Below are 21,700 nucleotides of genomic sequence, written 5' to 3' on the forward strand. Positions count from 1 at the left end.
GCGGCTGTCGGGCCTTTTGTGCCAGTGCCGACTATTTGTAAGAGCTGCCCAATTAGTTGCACTTTACTCCACCCGCCCGCAGCCCATCAACAAAAAAAGCCTCTAATTAGAGTTGCCGGGTCCCCTCTTCACGTTGCTGTGGGATCTGCTCCCACCATCATTTTCGACGCTTCAGCAACACGATCAGCCGTCTGGACGCGCCGCTGAATCGTGGGAAGGTAAATGTCAGCGAATGGAGTCTAAGCCAGTCTGAAGAAGGGTCTCGACCCGAAACGTCACATATTCCTTCTCTGCAGAGATGCTGCCTGACCCGCTGAGTTACTCCAGCATTTTGTGTCTATCTTCAGTGTAAACCGGCATCTGCAGTTCATTCCTACTCTTCTAATCCGCTCCGTTGTCTTTCTCACCCCCACCTATGAAGAAGAGACCCGACCCGAAACGTTGCCTGACCATTTCCCCCCACAGATGTTGCCTGGCTCGCTGAGTTCCTCCGGCACTTTGTGTTTTGCCCAAGCTGCATCTGTGACTCGTCGTCAGGCAGAGTTTTGTGAAGCACCTTGTAACGCTCTGCACTGTCAAAGGTGCCATGCAAGTGGAAATCGTTTCTATTGGGAGCGAATAGGACCCGCTGAATGGCTGACATTGGTTTTGGGGGGGGGAGAGAATAGAATTTTTTTTTTTTTTCTCTCAACAGACCCAATGAAATGCAGTTATCTTGGAGTGTTGCCCTCGGGGACTCTGGTTCCCATTTGTTTTGGTGCATTAATCCACTCGCCCATGGAGTGTCTATGGGCACTCTGCTTTGTGGCGGGCCTGTGATCTCAGCAGGGGAACGGACAGATAGTGAGCAAGGGGGTGGTATTTTCTCAATTGCCACGAATTTAAGTTGTAGCTTGCTGCTTTTTTAAATGGTGTAATTAACTCGAATGATGAATAAAATGGCAGTGGAGACTTTGAAGCTGTTTTAAGAATTGCAACTTTCCCATTTGCCACCATGTTATTGATATTCAAGTACATTTTTTTTGTAGATGTATTAGTTGTTCAGATCTTTTTTTTAAATATGCCTTGGAGAAAGAGAAACTGTGAACAGTGCTGTTGTCTAGCTAAGCACTGTTGTGCAATCTATTGACAAGAGTTTAGGGTGTTTAAGATGATGTTATGGGCAGGTTGCATCTAATGTTGGATAGGCATTGACCCGTTCTCCTTTCCTACAGGTCATATTTACCGTGTCGAGGTGCTGGGGGGAGGGTCTGTCTCCCTATGTGCTTGCGAGTTCAATGAGATGGTCTCTGATCAGGGCATTGAGTATTGCAGTGAGGCCTCCCCTCCCTGAAATGCAGTGAATTAAAGGCCTTGGATAGGTGGGGCATCGTCCCCTGCAAGGCCTGGAATTGATCTTGAGCGTAAATAGTTTCTGATGGTGTTATTAAGTTCAAATATAAAAAGAGATCTCAATCTTGTAGTTATTTACGTTAAAGCTAAGCAGGATTTGCCCCCTGTAGGCCTTATTTGAATTGGTGTGGTCTTGGATGGGCGTACTCTGTTACAGGAGTAGCAAGTTTAAAATAAAATCTCCTTCACCATGCCTCCCCAAACTGGACTCCACACACAAAATGGTGATGGGGCAAACTGATGGGTTTGGGCTTTTGGAATTGCTGGATTTTGCATTTAGCAGCGTGCGAGTAAAAGATAGACACAAAAAGCTATAGTAACTCAGCGGGACAGACAGCATTACTGGAGAGAAGGAATGGGTGACGTTTCGGGTCGAGACCCTTCAGACTGGTTAGGGATAAGGGAAACGAGAGATTTAGATGGTGATGTGGAGATTGAAGAACAATGAATGGAAGATATACAAAAAAGTAATGATGATAAAGGAAACATACCATTGTTAGCTTTTTGTAGGGTGAAAATGAGAAACTAGTGCAACTTGGGTGGGGGAGGGATTAGGAGAGAGGGAATGCCGGGGCTACCTGAAGTGAGAGAAATCAATATTCATACCACTGGGCTGTAAGCTGCACAAGCGAAATATGAGATGCTGTTCCTCCAATTTGTGTTTAGCCTCACTTTGACAATGGAGGAACTAAGGACAGTGTAGGAATGAGAAGGGGAATTAGTGTCCAGCAATTGGGAGATCAGTTTGGTTCATGGGGCTGAGCTAAGGTGTTTTGCGAAACGTTCTCCCAGTCTGCATTTGGTCTTGCCGATATATAAGAGTCCAGATCTTGAACAGCGGATACAGTAGATGAGGTTGGAGGAGGTGCAAGTGAACCTCTGCCTAACCTGAAAGGACTGCCGGGGTCCCTGGATAGAGTTGAGGGAAGTATAGTGACAGGTGTTGCATCTTCCTCGGTTGCAGGGGAAGAAGGTACCTGGGGAGGGGGTGGTTTGGGTGGGAATTATACAATTTCATTGAGGTTCAAATTAAATTTGGTTTCTGCAGTCATACACACAAGAAAAAGCACCAAGACACAACACAATTTACACAAACATCCATCACAGTGAATCACCTCCTCACTGTGATGGAAGGCGAAGTCTTACCTGAGTTTACCAGGGAGTTGCGGAGGGAACGGTCTCTGCGGAAAGGGGTGGAGATGGGAAAATGTGGCCAGTTAGTGGGATCCCTTTAAAGGTGGTGGAAATTTTGGAGGATTGGGTGTTGTATGCGACGGCTGATGGGGTGGAAGGTAAGGACTGTGGGGATTGTCTGTTGCAGCAAGGAGGAGGGGGAGCAAGGGCAGAGCTGTAGGGTACCGAGGAGACACGAGTGAGGGTCTCATCTATGATGGGAGTGGGGAATCCCCGTTCCCTAAAGGATGAGGACATCTCGGATGTCAAGAGTGTTTTATCGTCATGTGTCCCAGATAGAACAATGAAATTATTACTTGCTGCAGCATGACAGAATTTGTAATCATAGTACATTGTAAACATTAATAGTATAATAATAATAGGCTATCGTAGTTCAGAGCTTATTTGAGGTTGTTGAGTTTAATAGCCTGATGGCTGTAGGGAAGAAGCTGTTCATGAACCTGGATGTTACAGTTTTCAGGCTGCTGTACCTTCTTCCTGATGGCAATGGTGAAATGAGCATGTGGCCAGGATGTTGTGGGTCTCTGATGATGTTGGCTGCCTTTAAGAGGCAGTGACCCTAATAAATCCCTTCGACGGTGAGGAGGTCAGAATCGGTGATGGACTGGGCAGTGTTCACAACTTTTTGCAGTCTCCTGGATGTTCAAGTTGCCAAACATGGCCATGATGCAACCAGTCAATATAATCACTACTGTACACCTGTAGAAGTTCAAGAGAATCCTCTTTGACATACCGAATCTCCTTAATCATCTCAGGAAGTGGAGACGTTGATGTGCCTTATTTATAATTGCATCAGTGTGCTGGGTCCAGGAAAGATCTTCAGAAATATGCACGCCCAGGAATTTGAAATTTGACCCCATCGTCCCGTTCATATAAACAGGATTATGGGTCCTCATCCTTCCTCTTCCAAAGTCTACAATCAGTTTTTACTGGTTTTACTGATATTGAGAGCCAGGTTGTTGTGCTGGCACCATTTGGTCAATCGGTCGATCTCATTTGTATACTCTGACTCATCATCATCTGTAATTCGTTCAACAATGGTGGTGTTGTCGGCGATCTAGTATGAAATGCCTCATCTTGGCCACAAATGCGGCGTACATGGAGGAATTGGGAATAGGGGATCTCCTCCTCCCCAGGTACCTTCCCCTGCAACCGCTGAAGATGCAACACCTGTCGCTATATCTCCTCCTCGACTCTGTCCAGGGACCCCGTCAGTCCTTTCAGGTTAGACAGAGGTTCACTTGCACCTTCTCCAACCTCGTCCATTGTATCCGTTGTTCAACATGTGGACTCTCATACATCGGCGAGACCAAACGCAGACTGGGCGAACGTTTCGTGGAACACCTTCGATCAGCCCGTGTGGACCAACCTGATCTCCATGTGTCAGGGCATCGGAGGTGCAGTGATGGAGATCCTGTACCTAACATGCCCCTGACAGTCTGCAAAAGTAGTGATCATAGGAGCTGGGTGTAATATTGACATTGATGGAGGATAAAGGACTGAAGACATCATCAATAATAATATCCACATATGAGGTGGGAAAATAACAGGGAGAACAGGAAAGATATTGAATGATATTGGTTGAAAGTTGCTGGGGAATAAAATGTTATCTCACTGAAATGTACAGGATGCCAAGGGAATGTTTCCTCCAGCTGGGTAGTCCAGAATAGCAGCTGCAATCTGTGGAAAAGGAGTTGGCCATTTTGGGTTGTGGTGAGTGGAAATTTCTTTACATAAAAGGTTGCGAATCGTTGGTACTCTTTATTCCAGAGAGCAGTGGGGCAGAGCTATTGAACGTATTTGTAGATCTGGGGATAGCGAAAGATTTATGAGGTGGGGATGCAGTGGGGAAGAAGTAGGCATGATAGAGTGTGATTCAAGAACGTATTAAACAACAGAATAAACTGCAGGCTGTACATTGCCTCCTGCTCCTGTCCTCTTGCATTCCAATGCAGCTATTATTTGTGGTTCTGTTGCGTTGAACAGCTCTTGGAAAATCTGTTTTGACTGGTATGTGTCGAGTAAATGCGATGAAATACACTGTCAAACTAAAGACGGGTGAAATAGGATATCTATCACACCTTTTTGTATTTGAGAGCATCCCACCCCCTTTTGCAGCCACTTATATTTTCTATCCATAAATGTCGCCTGTCCATTTCCTCCACAGATGCTGCCTGACCAGCTGTATTCCTCCATCCATCATTTCGTGTTTGGCTCAAAATTCCAGCATCTGCAGTTTCATGTGTCTCAATGAGTAGCTTCAGTTTGGAGTGTGTTTGTTGTTGTCATGTAAAGATTTAAATTCTGCAAGATCTTGCAATAGTAAATGTTTGAGGAATAAGTCTCATTCACAATAGTTTCCCACTTTTGAATCGTGGTTCATGAAGGTTTATTTTAAGCAGATCAGAGGGGTGGGTTTAATCTCCCATTTAAATAGTGCAATTGACAGTGCTGCCCTCCCACAGTGCTGCACTGATTTATCAGCCTTTTTGATGTGATCAAGTCTGTGATGTGTGTCGTGAACCCTGACCTGGTGTAGCCCAGTGAACCCTGGCTGATGTATTGAGCAGCTGCCTATTCTACGAGCTTGGGAGGGCTGTACTTTGCTATTTAACCTTCTAGAGTGGCATGGTTGAAGTTTATAATTGTTTTATTGTTATTGGTGTGTGACGTTACTCAAATTGCTAACTGGGTTCTGATGTGGCAATTGTTGAGGTGATCATAAAATACTCTTGGAGACTTTTCTTTAGTTTATTGTTGTCATGTGTACGGAGGTACAGTGAAAAGCTTTTGTATGAATGCAATCAACCTGTCCACAGATAAAAGCTACACCATTCAGTTCAAGATATAATATTGGTTAGATTAAAGATAGTCTCCAGTGAGGTCGGTGGGAGGATTTGGGATGAGGATGTTGAGAAGTGAACTTGACTGCTGCCATTTTGGTGTGGCTGCCAAACAGTTAACCATCTAGAAGAGAAAAATGTCAATAGCCACAGCAGCGATTCATGGGGATGACTTCAACAGTGCCTCTCCTACCTGTACCAATCAATGTCCAAGTACTGGACTACCCCGACAAGAACTCACAGTATTTTTGTAGTGTCGCTGGGTCAAATTCACAGAAGCTCCTGTTTATGTGGGAGTGGCTTGCAACAGTTCTGGGGAAAAAGTGGCTCACTACCACCTTGAGTCAACAGACGGTAGTGCTTTATATACTTTTCATTTAATGAAAAGTATATGTGCACACACATTTCCAACATTGTGTGGAATATGGTGTCTAAATGTGCATGAAGCACTCTCGCTTTTATTTGCCATTATCTCATTATGCTCTTGGTTCGCACGATATATGCAAAATGAAAGCGGGGAAAAGCCATTTGACCCCTTGAGCCTCATCTACTATTCCACGATTGTTATTGATTTTCGACAACACTATTTCCCTGCATTATCCTGGGATTCTTGCGTTATCCAAGCAATATCCTTTGATCTCTGTCTTGATCAATGGAATGCAACTCCACCCCCATTAGGCTGAGTTCCAAAGTTTAATTATCCTTTGAGTGAAGACATTTATAATGTCAGACCTAATTAGCTAATTTATTTTAAGACTGACTTCTATATCTAGACTCTAAGCATTTTGTGCATCACAATGACACCTCTCATTCAGCTAAACTATAAGGGGTAGACACAAAAAGCTGGAGTAACTCAGCAGTCTGAAGAAGTGGTCTCGACCCAGAATGTCACCCATTCCTTCTCTCCAGTGATGCTGCCTGTCCCGCTGATTTACTCCAGCTTTTTGTGTCCATCTACGGTTTAAACCAGCTTCTGCAGTTGCTTCCTAAACTATAATGGGTAGATGGCTAGCCCTTACTCGATCTTGAATGACAAAACCGCCATCTTACAAACCAGTCAAATTAATTCCTCACCCTCTTGCAAATATAGGTAAGGAGATCAAAATTATGTATGATACTCATCAGAATTCTATATAATTGTAGCAAGACATCTTGTGTACTCTCATTCTCTTGCACTCGAATCCTCTTGCAATAATAGGCCTTCCTAATTACTTGTTGCACTTGCATGTGAGCTTCTGGGGATAAAATCATGAGAGGAGTAGATTGGTAGATACACAGTCTCTTGCCCAGAGTTGGGGAATCGAGAACCAGAGGGCTTAGGTTTATGGTGAAGGGGGAAAGATTTAATAGGAATCTGAGGGGCAACTTTTTCAAACACAGGATGGAACGAGCTGCCGGAGGAGGTAGTTGAGGCAGGGACTCTTGCAGTGTTTAAAAAGCAATTGGACAGGTACATGGATAGGACATGTTTAAGGGGGTATGGGCCAAATGCAGGCAAGTGGGACTAGTGTAGATGGAACATGTTGGTCAGTGTGGGCGAGTTGGGCCGAGAGGGCCCATTTCCACATTGTATATCTCTGACGCGTATAAGGGAACTGGGTCTCTTTAAACATCAACATTAATCATTGGAGGAAATGGGATGTACAATGGCCTTCCCTGGGTTCCTCTCGTCATGGAGACTGTCTTCCAGCAGCAACTGCTGAGTGTGCCAGTGTGTGACACTGGGGATGGCTAATGGAGCATGGGATCTTGAGTGAATGACGTACACCAAAGCATCTCTCTGCTTAGTTTCTTTGCAATTGATGTTGGCTGGTGTTCCCATCTTGCTCCCTCCACTGCCTTGCCAATAGAGCCACATCCTGAGAATCCCATTTGGTTCCCTTGGACTGAATGAGTGACAGGATTAAATGAACATTCCGGTACAGGTGCACAACCTTTTATCCGAAGTTCCAAATAACGAAAAGGTCCGAATAGCGGACATTTTTTCGGTCCTTGAAGAAAGATCCTTGAAGACGTTCACCGAGGGCGGCCCGCAGAGATGACAGCGGAACCTCCGGTCAGTCCTCGAAGAAAGGGGAACTAAATCCGCATTCATAAAAGAGAAGGTGAGGGTATATTGCGCGGGAGGGTTAATAATTGACAATATGCTGCTGCCTGCCCGCTGAGTTAAAAAGTTCCCACGGTAGACTCACGATACACAGTGTATCGTGAGTCTTGCTTGGGAACTTTTTAAACTCGGCAGGCAGCAGCAGATTGTCGCTCCCTTCAGTTTCACGCCACCTACACCCCTCTGCTTCCCGGCCATGTGTGTGACCCCTTCCCTCCCCAGATCCCCGCCTATTGCACTGGCGCGGGGGCTTTGCACTGTCTTCACGTCGGCGATGCCAGCAGGTCAGTGCTAGTCACCGGAGACGTCAGGACCAACGGGACACCGACCCCCAGGCCCACTGCAAGCACGGAGATCCCAGAGACCCACAGCCAGCAGCAGCCCAGCCCTGTTCCAACTCCAGAGGAACACGCTCCCCGTAGGGACAGAAGCCGATGGTGTGCAAGGTACGTCTTGGTCTTGGGGTTGCGGATGAGGCGGCGCAGCTCGGGCTGTGACGTCTCCGGCCACCCCCCCTGTACAGGAGCTGAGACTGGGAACTGTGGGGTTGTTTGCAGTTGCAGAGGGAGGGGGCAAGGGTGGTACAGTTCACAGTCTCAGCTCCAGTCCAGGGGGTGGCCGGAGACGTCAGGACCAACGGGACACCGACTGCAAGCACGGAGATCCCAGAGACTCACAGCCAGCAGCAACTCTAGCCCAGCCCCGCTCCAACTCCAGAGGAACCCGGGTTGCGGATGAGGGGGCGCAGCTCGAGCTGTGGGCGAACTGCCACTTGTCGCTGTAGCGGCGCATCGGGGAGCGGGTTCCTGTTGGTCCTGACGTCTCCGGCCACCCCCCTGGACAGGAGCTGAGAGACGTCAGGACCACCAGAAGCCGCTCCCCGATGGGCCGCTACAGCGACAAGTGGCAGTTCGCCCACAGCCCGAGCTGCGCCCCCTCATCGGGACACCGACCCCCAGGCCCACTGCAAGCACGGAGATCCCAGATCAGCAACTCCAGCCCAGCCCCGCTCCAACTCCAGAGGAACATGCAGAAGCTGATGGTGTGCAAGGTACGTCTTGTTCTTGGGGTGGCGCAGCTCGGGCTGTGGGCAAACTGCCACTTGTCGCCGTAGCGGCCCATCGGGGAGCGGATTCCTCTGGAGTTGGAGGGACAGGGAGACGCAGCGGCTTTTGAGAATGGTGGGCAATCACTTCCAAAGTTCTGCCCACACAGTCAGTACACCTCTCCTATAGTTGTCTCCCGCACTAAGATTATCTTGCGGAGAATGATCCCAGCCTAACCCTCCCTATTCTCTCCTATTCTGCAAGAAAAAACTACATTGAAGACTCAAACTCGCGATCGAGTAACTGCGGGGATCGAGGCGCAAACTCGCGACCTTGCGGATACGAGCCGAGCACTCTACCACTGAGCCAGCCGTTAAAATCTACGCTAAAAATCTTCCATTCCGAAAGCCGAAAAATTGTGAATTACGAAAAGTGTCTGGTCCCAAGGCTTTCGGATGAAAGGTTGTGCACCTGCATAAGCAAATCGGTAACATCCTCGCGTGGTGTTTGGAGCCGTGTCCTGATGAAGCAGCACAGGTTTATTCAATCACTGGTGTCTTGAAAGCTGGCTAAGTGTGCACAGGCTGTAATTTGTGCCGTATGATGAACACAGTTCTGATGTAAATATATAATTAATGCAAGTCAGTGGGTTGGGGAATGATAGGTTTCTGGAAATCACCAGCAAACTGTAATTATCTCCCTTTGGTACAATTATTCTATTTGAAAATGGCAGCTGTAATTTTCCTCAAATACATCGATACTTTGTATTGTGGCCCTGAACTGCCTCATTATGTGTTTTTGGACTTACTGGATTGTAATTGATTCTGAGTGTTTAGTTATTACTCTATTGCTGCTGTTAACACTTTAATTCATAATCCATTCCGATTATTTGTTGGAGAATCTATTTCAATCGGTGCCTAGGAATGAATGTTTCGCATCGTTTTGATGATAAAAGGAATTGAACGTGCATTTAGATAAGACTACCTTGGATAAGATCGGGCTTTCTCAGTGTTACTGTCAAAGCAAAGCCTTTGAAGTGCAAGAAATGCAGCAATGCAGGAACAGCAAGTTGTCACATACACCAATGAAATGACCACGTGGAGTGTCAAAGTGATTGTTAGGTAAGGTCATGGCATCAGAAAATAAATACTGTGATTCTGTGTACTTCCCAGGGTTTCTTTAATGTTTCATCCCAAAGTCTGCACTTCCGACAGTGTAACATCCCCCCCCCCCTCCCCTCCCCAGTATAACGCTTAAATTCTGACATTGGACTTGAACTCACAACTTTCTCAATTGGAAGACCCACTGAGCCAGTGCTGATGCAATTATGACTTGCTATTGATGCTCAACTGAACAAGGTATGATGAGCTTCAAAGTACCCCAAGTATGGGTGAAACATGGGCAAATGAGATTAGTGTATGTGGGCACCTTGGTCAGCATGAACAAGTTGGGCTGAAGGGCTTGTTTCTTTTTCATGACTTTGGCTCAATGTGGAGTGGTGATCCCCTGCACAATATTTTACCTGCCCTTTTCTTTTTAATCTTTACCAACCACAGTGCCCCCCACAACAGCCTGCTCCCTGAGAAAAGGCACAGACCCGCACACTGTCATTGCCAGCTATTTTAATGAGTGTGGCAAGGCTAGTCAAACTGCAGAGACTGTCGATGAGAAACAAGTTGCCTTCTGTTGCCCATGTGTGTACAATAATGATGGGGGTCGCTGAGCAGGAACTCTGGTTGTTTTCACTGATTTCCATGTTTCATGAATGAGGATCTGTTAAAATATTTTTTTTTCAGGCTTCACTTTTAATGCTAAAATAAACATTGGACAGAAAAAAAAAATCAACACAAGGGGGATTATGGGTGGGAGAATTGACAGCAGAAATGGTGCACAAGGTTGCTAAAATATCCAATGCAATTGCAGGGAGCAAATGTATAAGAAATTGGAAGCTGCTTGTAATATCCTGGAACTGATGCAGGCTGTCCCATTCTTGGTGTTTTAATTGACGCCTAGTTCCCACAATCCTATGCTTTTGCAGGAATGTCTCTCTTCATCTGTGTGTAACTTAGGCCAACTCCAAACCTGCCTCGGGTGCTGCTGGGTTTGACGGTTCTGATGTACCTGAGCCAGGCTTGGCTTGTCCTCGGTCAAATAGTCATCCAAAGCGCTAGTGCCCGGCGCCTGGTCCTGTCCTGCGTTACTCTAACCATAACACCAAATGCCAAAACCATAAGCCCTGGAAATCCCATTATTGAATTATGTCTTTCTTCCCCCCCCCCCCCCCCCCTTACTCAAATCCTATGTATTTTTCACATTTGATCACCTCTGATGCATGCTTGGCATTAATGTTTGTTTTTGTTTTTGATGTGAATTGACCAGAGAGAGACGAGACACACACACACACACACACACACACACACACACACACACACACACACACACACACACACACAGCACACACACACACACACACACACACACACACACACACACACACACACACACACACAGTTGTGTGAATATGGAATTTGCTACCACAAGGATTGGTTGAGGTGAATAGTTTAATGCACTTAAAGTGCAGTTGGATAAGTAAGCAAGATAGCTAGCAAACTAAGGGTATGTTGATGGAGACAGATAAGGAAGGATGGGAATAGGCTTGAATGAAGCATAAACACCAGCATGGGTCTGGGCCAGGAGGCCTGATTTGCACTGACAGTTCTATGTAATTCCACACAATTGTAGTGACTCAAAACTAATCTAGTGCATAACATGTACACAATGATTTAAGCAGTTTGTTCAAATCACTGTTATTTAAATGGTCTTCAGATTTTAATCACATTTTTATATAAAATTAACAAGAAAATGTAGTTTTTATTATCATGGCTAAATCTGTTGAGCAATCGTTCGGTGAGGGGATACTATTAATTGTTAAATCTTTCAGAGGGATAATGGCAGCCTTGCTTTTGGCAATGTGTTTGATGTGTGTGACTGGTGTTAGCCTTTGATTGATGAGCACATTTATCAGGGGACTATCAGCCTGGTTATTTTAACAGGGAACTGTTGACCTTATTCCAAACTTAACTGAGTGTCAGACCAGTATTAACATAGTGTAAGGAGTACTCTTCTCGGAGTTAGTTGCAGAATCCTATTTTAACCAACACATAATCTGATTGATTTCCCATGCAAACTTTTCTTTCCCCCAATCTTACAGAATACCCCAATTTTTCCCAATATATTCACAATGCATGCAAGAATACATTGTTCTCTGTAAAATTGGGGGGTAAACAGTTTGCATGGGGAAACAAGTCAGATTTTTCAGGGTAAGTTGACCATCAACAAACTTTTTGTTTGTTGATGGTCAAAATTCATGAAACGGTTGGCAGAAACTCCTCAAACATCTATGCAGGCGAAACCCATGGAATAGATACATGGGTAAGCATCCTTGTGTTTAAGCTGGTGCAAGTATTAGTGGGTATGAAAGGGATCTCTATGCTTGGGTAGTTTATAACCCAACTGTATGAACTTTGTATTCCACAATTCCCCACCCCCTTCCTCTTTCCTGTGCCTCCCTAACTCTGAAGCACATTCATTTCTCCCACTATCCCACCCCTCTTCTCCCCATCTCCTTCCACCAATATCCCTTGCTCTGATGTTGCATTTCATCCCTTTTCTCTCCTCAATGACACCCTTTTGTTGCCTTTTCATCTCTAGCTTTTGTTCAGTTATCTGCCAATCAAACCCTCCTTACCTGTATGCACCTGTCACTTACCTGGCTTTGACATAACCCCACCTCTCCGCCAACTTTCTCCCCACCACTACAATCAATTTGCAGAAGGATCCCAACCCAAAAACATTGCCAATCCTTCTCCTCCATTGATGCTGCTGACTTGCTGAGTTACTTTGGCGTTTGTCTCTTTTTCTTTACCGGTGATATCATTGAATCAAAAGGCAGTGCTGGAGGAACTCTGTGGGTCCGGCAATATCTTGAATGGACAGGCCAAACTTCAGGTCGGGACCCTTTTTCAAGCTGATTGGTGTAGTTTCTTGATTTGTTTTCTGTTCCTTTTTAGTTTATTGTCACATGTATAGAGGCACAGTGGAAAGCTTTTTTGTTACAAGCTATTCAGTCAGTGCAAACCCCAGACATGATTACAATCAAGCTATCCACAGTGTCCAGATACAGGATAAAGGGAATAACATTTGGTGCAAGATAAAGTGCTATTAAACTCTGATTAAAGCTAGACTGAGGATCTTCAATGAGGTAGATAATAGCTCAGGACTGCTCTCTAGTTGATGATAGGATAGTTCAGTTGCCTGATAACAGCTGGGAAGAAACTGTCCTTGAATCTGGAGGTGTGCATTTTCACACTACTGTACCTCTTGCTTGATGGGTGTCTGGGGTGAGACTCATCCTTGATTCTGCTGGAGGCCTTGCCGAGGCAGCGTAAAGTGTAAACGGAAGGGAGGTTTGTGTGATGGTCTGAGCTGCATCCACAGTTCTCTGCAATGTCTTGTGGTCTTAGACGGAGCTGTTCCCAAATCATGCTGTGATGCATCCCAATAAAATGCTTTCCACGGAGCACGTGCAGAAGTTTGAAGTATTGAGCCATTGTCTCAACTTCAACCCTGCTTGCATGTTTTATTATTAATAATTTGGAGTTCCAAGCAAGTCATCAGTAATCAAAAAACCACATAGCATTGCACTTTGTTCAATGGTTTTACTTTTCTTGCAGCCAGCTTGGGCTTCAAAAAAACCACGTCCTGTCGCTGGCTTAAAATAGTTGAATTGTACGTATTTATTAAGCAGTTTAGTAGATACTCTCCAGGTAAAATGGGGGAACAGAACATGCATCTGTGAAGATGTAATTAGGAATAATGTGTTGAGTGGATTTGATGGAGCACAGTTGTAAAATCTTGCTTCTAGGACAATGTGCTTTTGACGAGATTTGCTACATTCACAAATCAGTGAGATGCAATGTATTAATCTCTGCAATGGCTTTCATGGCCCTTATTAACTTGAGTCAACAAATGGTTGTATTTTCCTATGTTTACATTGAAGCTGAGCTGAAAATTTCTGTTTACCAAGGCAGTGCCCCACCACTATGTTTCACTTTGTGTGAGTCTTTCTTCATTCTATCTTCATTCATTAGCATGAATGGTGCTGTCTGATTTTCAGTCTGCTTTCTGAGTTTTAATTTTAAAGGTCAGAATCAATGCAAAAGGCACAATGAGGTTGGTGATACACTGTTCCCAGTCATATGCTTCTTGAAATCTCCTCCTAGATGTGACTGTCCTAGTGAGTCACTGTCCAGCACCCGACTGATACAAAGTTCTCCGCTTAACTCTGTCTTTAGTCTTTCTTAAGCAGGGCACTTTATTTATAAAACTGGAGTATTTCAGAAAGTTTGCTTCTGCCTCATTATCAGAACTGAGTAAGGTCCAACATCCACTTAAAATTCTTCCTCACTGCTTCGGGTGACAATCTTAATGCATTTATAATTTAGCTGAACTTGACCAAGTCACTCCTGGCAGCTCCTGGTCAAATCATGGTGGTTTGTGCTGATGCAGTATAAGTAGCCCTGCAATGGCTCCTGGTGGAGAAACGCCTTTAATATAAACAGAAAATGCCTCAAGTCCAAAAGAAAGTGTTGGGGAAACTCAGTTGGCCAGGCAGCATCTGTGGAAGGAATGGGCAAATTACATTTTAGATGTGGATCCTTCTTCAAGAAATGTTTGTTTCTTCAAAGGATCTTGAAGGACAGTCCCAACCTGAAAAGTCACCCTCCACTGACCTGCCGAGTCCCTCCAGCATTTTTCTTTTACTCAAGAATCCAGCATCTGCAGTCTTTTGTGTCTCCAGCCTCCCAAGGCATTTTCCGGTCCCATTTCTGGGACCTCCACCTTACACTCTCAGATCATTTCAATTCTGGCTTCTTGTAATTTTTTTGATTTTCATTGATCAACTATGACTACATATGCCCTCATCTTGCTGGGCTCTGGAATAGCTCCCTGAATCTTGATGCTCCTCTGTCCTCTAAGTGAGTCTTTAAAACTCACTTCATTGCAAAAGCATTGACTCATTTGAACTAATCTCCTTTTAGGGCCATACCGATAGATTTTCTTTGAGACATTGTAGATCTCACACTTAGATTAACAGTTTTTATTGAGTTGGTTATAACAGAACAATGATGGAATCTGTAATAAGGACATCGAGTGCTGGAATAATTCAATGAGTCCGGCCACATCACTGGAGGACACGAATCCATGATGATTTTGCACAGGATGCTTCTTAAGATTGATTGTAATGGGGGGAGAAAGCTGTAAGAGGTGGAGGCAGGCCAACCAAGGAAGTGATAGATTCGGGTGAGGGGGGTTTAATTGGTGTATGTTTGGACAAAGGTTGGAGACGATAAGATAAAAGGCTGTGAGAGAAGGAGAGGTATGAAATGTGAAGCCAGAGGAAAGGATTTAGGGAGATGGTGGGGAAGAAGGGAAAAAGGGGGTTGGGACTAAGGGAGACATTTGTGCACATCCATATGGGGCACAGTCAAGGGAGTGAGGAGAAAAATGGGGTTGGAGTTGTTTTGTTTTCCAGATGGGCCTGGGCCAACCTGATCTTCCGGTTGCTAAACACTTTAACTCTCCTCCGCATTCCCACACAGGCCTTTCTGGTTTAAGGAAGCAGCTTGCCAGCACCTTCTCATGGGCAACTAGGGATGAGCTGTTAAATGCTGGCTCAGTCGGCAAAGTCTACATCCCTTAAATTATTATTTTTTTTTTAATTGATTAAAAAAAATTGTTTATATCAATTGCCGTATGATTTCTGAAGACATTTGGACTGGTAAATGGATAGGAAAGGTTTAGAAGGGTATGGGCCAAACCCGGCAGGTAGATTAGTGTAGAAGGGACATCATGGTCAAAGCCAAGTTGGGCTGAAGGGTCTGTTTCCCTGCTGAATAACTCTATGACTCTAAGATAATTATGAATAAAAAAACAAGCATCAGTGGGTACAAATCTACCTCTGCTCTCATGGGGAAAACCAGCTCATACAATTGTCTGGCTGAATTTGGGGAAATGTGCTTATGGCAGCAGCTTAGTTAAGTTATTTGGATTAACAATCAAGAGGCTGGTCTGTTGACCAAGCAATACCTTGACAGGTGACATCAGCAGGTCATTCAACTAATGAAATAAATCTTGACACAGAAGTGCATCAATAATGGTGCAATTATAGCTTGAAACTGTTGGATTGTCGTAAAAGCTCAACTGGTATACTGAGAAACTCCAGTAAGCTGTTCAGTTGAAGGGGCAATTATGGATGGAGGTAACAACTGCAGGAGACTGGTGTGTTTTTGAGGCTCTGTATGCATTGGTTTATAGCCTAAAACCACCCGAATAGGCAATACGAAGAAGCACCCTACAGTTTGTGTTGAAGAGAGAACCTCTGCTTTTTTTCCGTAATTAGATAAATTGAGATTTGTCTCCATTCATGTAGCAAACTTGAGAGAAGTGAATGGTAGCAGCAATCCTATGGCCTAGAATCTAGAATTAAAAGGAGAATCTGTACATGAAAATCAAGGAGCTGCTGATGCTAGTTTAGAAAGAAAGATACAGTGCTGGAGTAACTGAATGAGTCGGGCAGATCCCAGTGCTGCTGCCTGACCCGCTGAGTTACATCAGCACTTTGTATCTTTTTAAAAATCTGCACAGAAGCTTGTCCACATCCTACAAAGGAACAAACAGAACTGTGACTGGAGCCAAGTTTGGTGAACCCTTGAGTCACATCTGACCAAAGTAAAGCTGACTGACCTGCAATTATTTAGTTTATCCTTTTTTAAACAGCGTTACAATATTAGCAGTTCTCCGCTTGTCTGACACTGCTCTGTGGACAGGAAGGATAGACAAATTACGGTCAGATCCTCTGCATATCTTTCCAGTTTTCTTAACATGCGAGAGAGGGCAGCTTGGAATTTGCAAGGACATGCTGTATGTTCTTTGTTTGAGAGATATCACAGACCCTTGCGCTGCTTTCTCGTCCATTTTCCCTCCCTGGTCCTTTCCTTTTCCCTGGGAATGGTTATCTGGGTGGGCTTTTTGCAGCCCATGTTGGAGCAGCTGTAATTTGCCTTCCTAGATTGAGCTGGGATCTGAACACTGGACTACACGGGGAAAATTGGGAACTAACTTTAAATAGAACTACGTTCAGTGTGGCTATTAGATAGCTTTACAACTAATGAAGTATTGCTTCATTAGTCAGTGGCACCTGAGAGTGTGATGGAGGCAGGAACTCTCATGACATTTAAGGAATACCTAGGCAATATGTCAAGGCATAGTAGGCTATAAACCAAATGCTGGAAAGCAGAATTATGCCCCTGTCCCACTTAGGAAACCTGAACGGAAACCTCTGGAGACTTTGCGCCCCACTCAAGGTTTCCATGCAGTTCCTGGAGGTTGCAGGTAGTGGAAGCAGGTAGGTAGACTGACAAAAACCTCTGGGAACCTCCGAGAACCGCACGGAAACGTTGGGTGTGGCGCAAAGTCTCCAGAGGTTTCCATTCAGGTTTCCTAAGTGGGACAGGGGCATTGGTATTGATGGTACACAGTGGTTGGTGTGGAGGAAAAGGGGTCTATTTTTGTGTTGTTTGACTGGTTTATACAACCTAACAATCCAGACAGATCCCAGAAAAATTAAGATCGTTAAATCAGCTTTGGTGATCTTGGTTGAGGAGATAAATGTGGTCTGGCAACTTTTGAGTTATAGCATTTATGACCTTTTTATGTTTTGTAACTTTCACTTGGTGTTTTCTCATGTTATTGCCGATGACAATGTACAAATGTCCCTTTTGTGCTGAAGTCATCATTTTAGACCAACACCATCTCCCCTCTCCAACAGTGTTGTGCAGGAATTTCATAACGGCAATGAAAACAGCATCAGGCAAAACAAAATTACTTCATTCATCTCTTTCTGACTTCTCTGTTTTAGCTTGCTTGTCTGATTCCTGAAGTAACATTTAATCTGGATCTACAAAGGGCTGGTATTTAGTCTTGATTCAGAATTGTTTATTTCAATGAAATTCCTTGTTTGCATGAAGCTCATAAACAGATTACATGGTAATGATAGATTTAAAAAAAAATACAATGATGAATACAAAACAGGCAAAATGGTGCTAAGATTATAGTATAATCTGAAAGGGTGCAAATAAAATACTGAACAGCTATAATGGAATAACTGAATGAGGTAAAGTTAAGACTTGGAGTACGTGGCAGCTCCTCTGGGAAGGGGGTGTGAAAGAGGTGATTGGTTCAAGAATGTGATGCAGGGAAGGCAGTGGAAAACGTCAGGATGATTGCTGAACACTGGCTGAGTTTAAGATGTCGTTTTAATAGGGAGGTCTGGCTGGAAGGAAATGTGTTTTGTGTAGGTCTGCACTGCAGCCATCAGTACAGGAACAACAAAACCGGAGGAAAAGGCAAAAATGTGGTTGAAATTAACGGGCAGTAACCTGATACCGCTGAGGGAATTATTTCTGGGGCGCAGGTTGAGAACTTGCAGCATGCTGACTGACTTAATAATAACCCTGAAGACAAAGTAATTCCAACCGGCCTGAGATGGTGGACGAGGGGAATTTGAAGGAACCCTTTGATGTATATCAACAGACACTTTATTACACTCTAACCGGCATGAGGCTGCTGCTGGATTTATTTTTAAAAACGAAGATTACCAGATAGGGCATTGGTGTTTCTTTTAAAGCACGTCCCTTCTTTGACAGAAAATGCGTAGCTTTGTATGAGTGTCTAACATGTCCTCGGTATGTGTAGGAAAGAACTGCAGATGCTAGTTTAAATTGAAGACAGACACAAAATGCTGGAGTAACTCAGTGGGACAGTGATACATAATGCTGGATCAGTCTGAAGAAGGGTCTCGACCAAAACATCACCCATTCCTTCTCACTAGAGATGCTGCCTGTACCGCAGAGTTACTCCAGCATTTTGTGTCTATCTAACATGTCCTCAATGGTGTGGGTAGTGTCAGAGAAAACTCCTTATGATTGGGGTGGGGGGGGGGAGACAATGAAGCGCTGTAGGTCTACTGTGACCCCTATTTTCCTGCCTGGTTTGAAATCCTCAAGAGCTTCAGGTGGCATCCATGTGTAGACTATCTGCACTACTGTAACCATCCCAGCAAGCATTAGTTTCTGAAAGCATTCCACCCCGAAACTCGACTATCCAGGACCTCCAGAGATGCTGCCTGACCCAATAAGTTACTCCAGCACATTGTGTTCCAATGCTGTTGGTCAGGAGAGTTAACTGACTGTTGATGGCCTTGAGCAGAAAACGGCAGAACTGCAATGGGCATCTCCAAGTAAAACTGCGCATTGCAGCTGACAAAATATCTGAAATATTTCAGCTCATTCGCAAGGTCAGGGCTGTTAGTTTCCAGGAATAGCTTGCATCATTTGCCACTGAACTATCTGAATTAAGGAGAGCCCTCGAGTTTTGTTTGAGGTTTTGTATAGGCAGCAAGTGGGCAGTTTTGACGTGCCAGTGAGTTTGGAATTTCTGCATTTGGGATCAAAGCATGAATGACTTGATACTTAGGAATAGGTAGTAGATGGAAACCCCTGCACTTGTATGGTGTCTTGCATAACCATGTGCAGCAGCACTTTACAGTCAATGAAATACTTTCTGAAGTGTGGTCACTCTCGTAATCTAAAGGTGGTAGCAGCCAGTGGGGACACGAGAAGCTCCACTTGGATCAGCATCATTTGTTGGTTGAGGGACAAATACTTTCTATGGGCACGAAGGAGGAATCTCATGGGGTGTGGGGGGGGGGGGGGAAATGCCATGGGAAAATTTTGCATCTGTTTGAGGCCGTACAAAGCCTTGATTTAATTCCAATTCTGATTGAGTAGCCCAAAGGGAAGGCAGTTCCGTTTAAAATAATTTATTACTGAATTGTATTATTTCCATGACTGAGCATATTATGCAATTTGATCTACAAGCTGGAGGTAGTACACATTGCCATCATTGCCCTTAACACTGCCCAAGTTTTCCGTACATGGTGTCAACATGTTTTAATGGTGCAGCATCCAAAATCGTATTGTCTTGGGGTTGAATGGATTACAATCTCTGATTAGAACCATGAAGGCATGCTTTGAAAGTCCTTTCCAGAGGTTTGAGCAGAAAAACCTAGGCTAACTCTCCAATGCAGTACTGAGAGACTGCAGTAATGTTAAAGATGCTGTCTTTTGCATCTCTTCTGGGTTTTTTAAAAAAGCGCATTTGTTTTTAGAAGAGTGGGAACATTATTTCTGGTGCCCCTGGGCAGTATGCATCCCTCGATCAACGTTCCTAGAAACTGCTGATCTAGGTATTATCACAAAGTTATTTTAGGAGATTGCTGTCTATGAAATGGCTGCTGTACAACTTAAATTTTATGGTTGTTGAGCAATTTGTGGCATCCAATAAAGAGTGCTACGTGCATGAAAATCTTCTTGAGTTTAACATTTCAGGCATTTTACAATTGGATAGAGAACTATACATAATAAATCAGCTGCCATTTCTACCAGCCTCCTCCATCTTGCATGGAGGTAAGAAATAGATACAGTTTCTCATATTACTAGCCTCTTTAATTGCTTTATATTTGTTTGGCTTCTTGCCTTTTCCACTAAAACAGACAAAAGTGTTTCACATTTCACGTGCTAAAGAGTGACAGCAATTATGTGATTGATCCCAAGGCATTAGGAATGTGACTGATACTCTGGTACTGCCATGTGTTGCCTGCAGTTCAAAGCAGCTTTGCATCGGAGAAAGAAGCCCCAAGAATACCAAATCTGTCTACAGTGACACTTGTTTATTCAAGAAGGTCACATCAATGCAGTGTTTATCGCTGGCTTGAGGCATGCTGCTAGCTTGACTAAATAAGGGCTCACTGTCAGTTTATGAGCATTTGTTAAATACAGTTTTTTTTGTAGTTTAGTAATCTGGACTGAAGGAATGAATTGGTTTGGGATGTTTACTTGTGATGTCAACACTTCATTGGAAAGATGATCAACATCACCTTTATCAAAGTGTTTGTGCTGTCTGTAGAAGTGTTATATTGCTGACTTATTTCTCCTAATTGTAGCCTGAGGCTATGGGTGGTGTGGTGGGGAGAATTGGGCTATGTACAATCTGTTGCTGGCTCCAGGCTATGGGCAGCAAGTAGGTAGTTCGAAAATGCCAGTGACTTTGAGGTTAAAATGTCAGTCACAAACTGCTGGCTCTATCTCCAGTATTTCTTACACTACATGGTGACCTTGGACTTCCATGGAATCCAGCCGGAGGGTGCAGATTAGTGGTGCCACCCCACTCCTGTGATGGGATGTTAGCTTGAAGCGCAGAGAACAGGTTGTTCTTCCAATGCAACAAAATGGATGTAAGGATCTAAGGTAAATGTTGGCGCCGTAAAATTTAGCGCTCTCATCTTGTCAGCAGTATTGAGCTATTAACACCTTTGACAGTCAGTCAAGGAGAGGTTTGTGACTAGCTATCCAACCAAATGGAGATGAGTGGTGGAAATCAAGGAAACAGCTGAAATCTGGAGTGGGAGGGGGTTTAAAACCTGAAAGCGTTGGACACACTGAGCAGCGTGCAAGAAAGAACTGCAGATGCTGGTTTAAATCAAAGATAGACACAACATGCTGGAGTAACTCAGCGGGTGGGGCAGCTTCTCTGGAGAGAAGGAATGGGTGACGTTTCTGGTCGAAGGGTCTCAACCTGAAACATCGCCCATTCCCCACCTCTCCAGGGATGCTGCCCCACCCGCTGAGGACACTCTCAACAGATTGGGCTACATCTGCTGAAGGAGCAACTGTTTTGAGGACTGAGACCTGCAGAATTGAGAGAGAATGATTGAGAAAAGGGAATGTTAAGTGAAGGTGGCAGGAAGGATGGAGAGGACAAAAGGAGTATTTGTGAAAGGGTGAGGTGAAGGCAATTACAAGGTGATTATGCTGCTTTGCACCTGTTCTTCACAGCTAATGGGTTCTGTTAGGAAAGTGGTTCTCTCGCTCCAGGGAGTAATGCATTACCATTCATCTTCTAGGCCCAAGTGACAGATTCCGTGATATTTCAAAGAA

The 21,700-nt window shown here is 44.4% G+C and overlaps 1 protein-coding gene across 3 annotated transcripts in view; it reads left to right on the top strand.

The window, feature by feature from the left end:
- The window catches only part of LOC129695477 (lysophosphatidic acid receptor 1), an 89,055-nt gene that overhangs the window by 2,430 nt on the left and 64,925 nt on the right, over nt 1-21,700 (top strand). The window contains exon 1 of one of the 3 annotated variants that reach the window (XM_055632453.1): nt 90-218. The exons of the other annotated variants lie outside the window; for them this stretch is intronic. The gene's annotated coding sequence lies outside the window, so the exon portion shown is untranslated. Of the gene's footprint in view, nt 1-89; nt 219-21,700 lie in introns of those variants that run through there. 3 annotated transcript variants of the gene reach the window in all.

This window comes from Leucoraja erinacea, chromosome 3, assembly GCF_028641065.1.
Source record: "Leucoraja erinacea ecotype New England chromosome 3, Leri_hhj_1, whole genome shotgun sequence".
Taxonomy (NCBI): Eukaryota; Metazoa; Chordata; class Chondrichthyes; order Rajiformes; family Rajidae; genus Leucoraja; species Leucoraja erinaceus.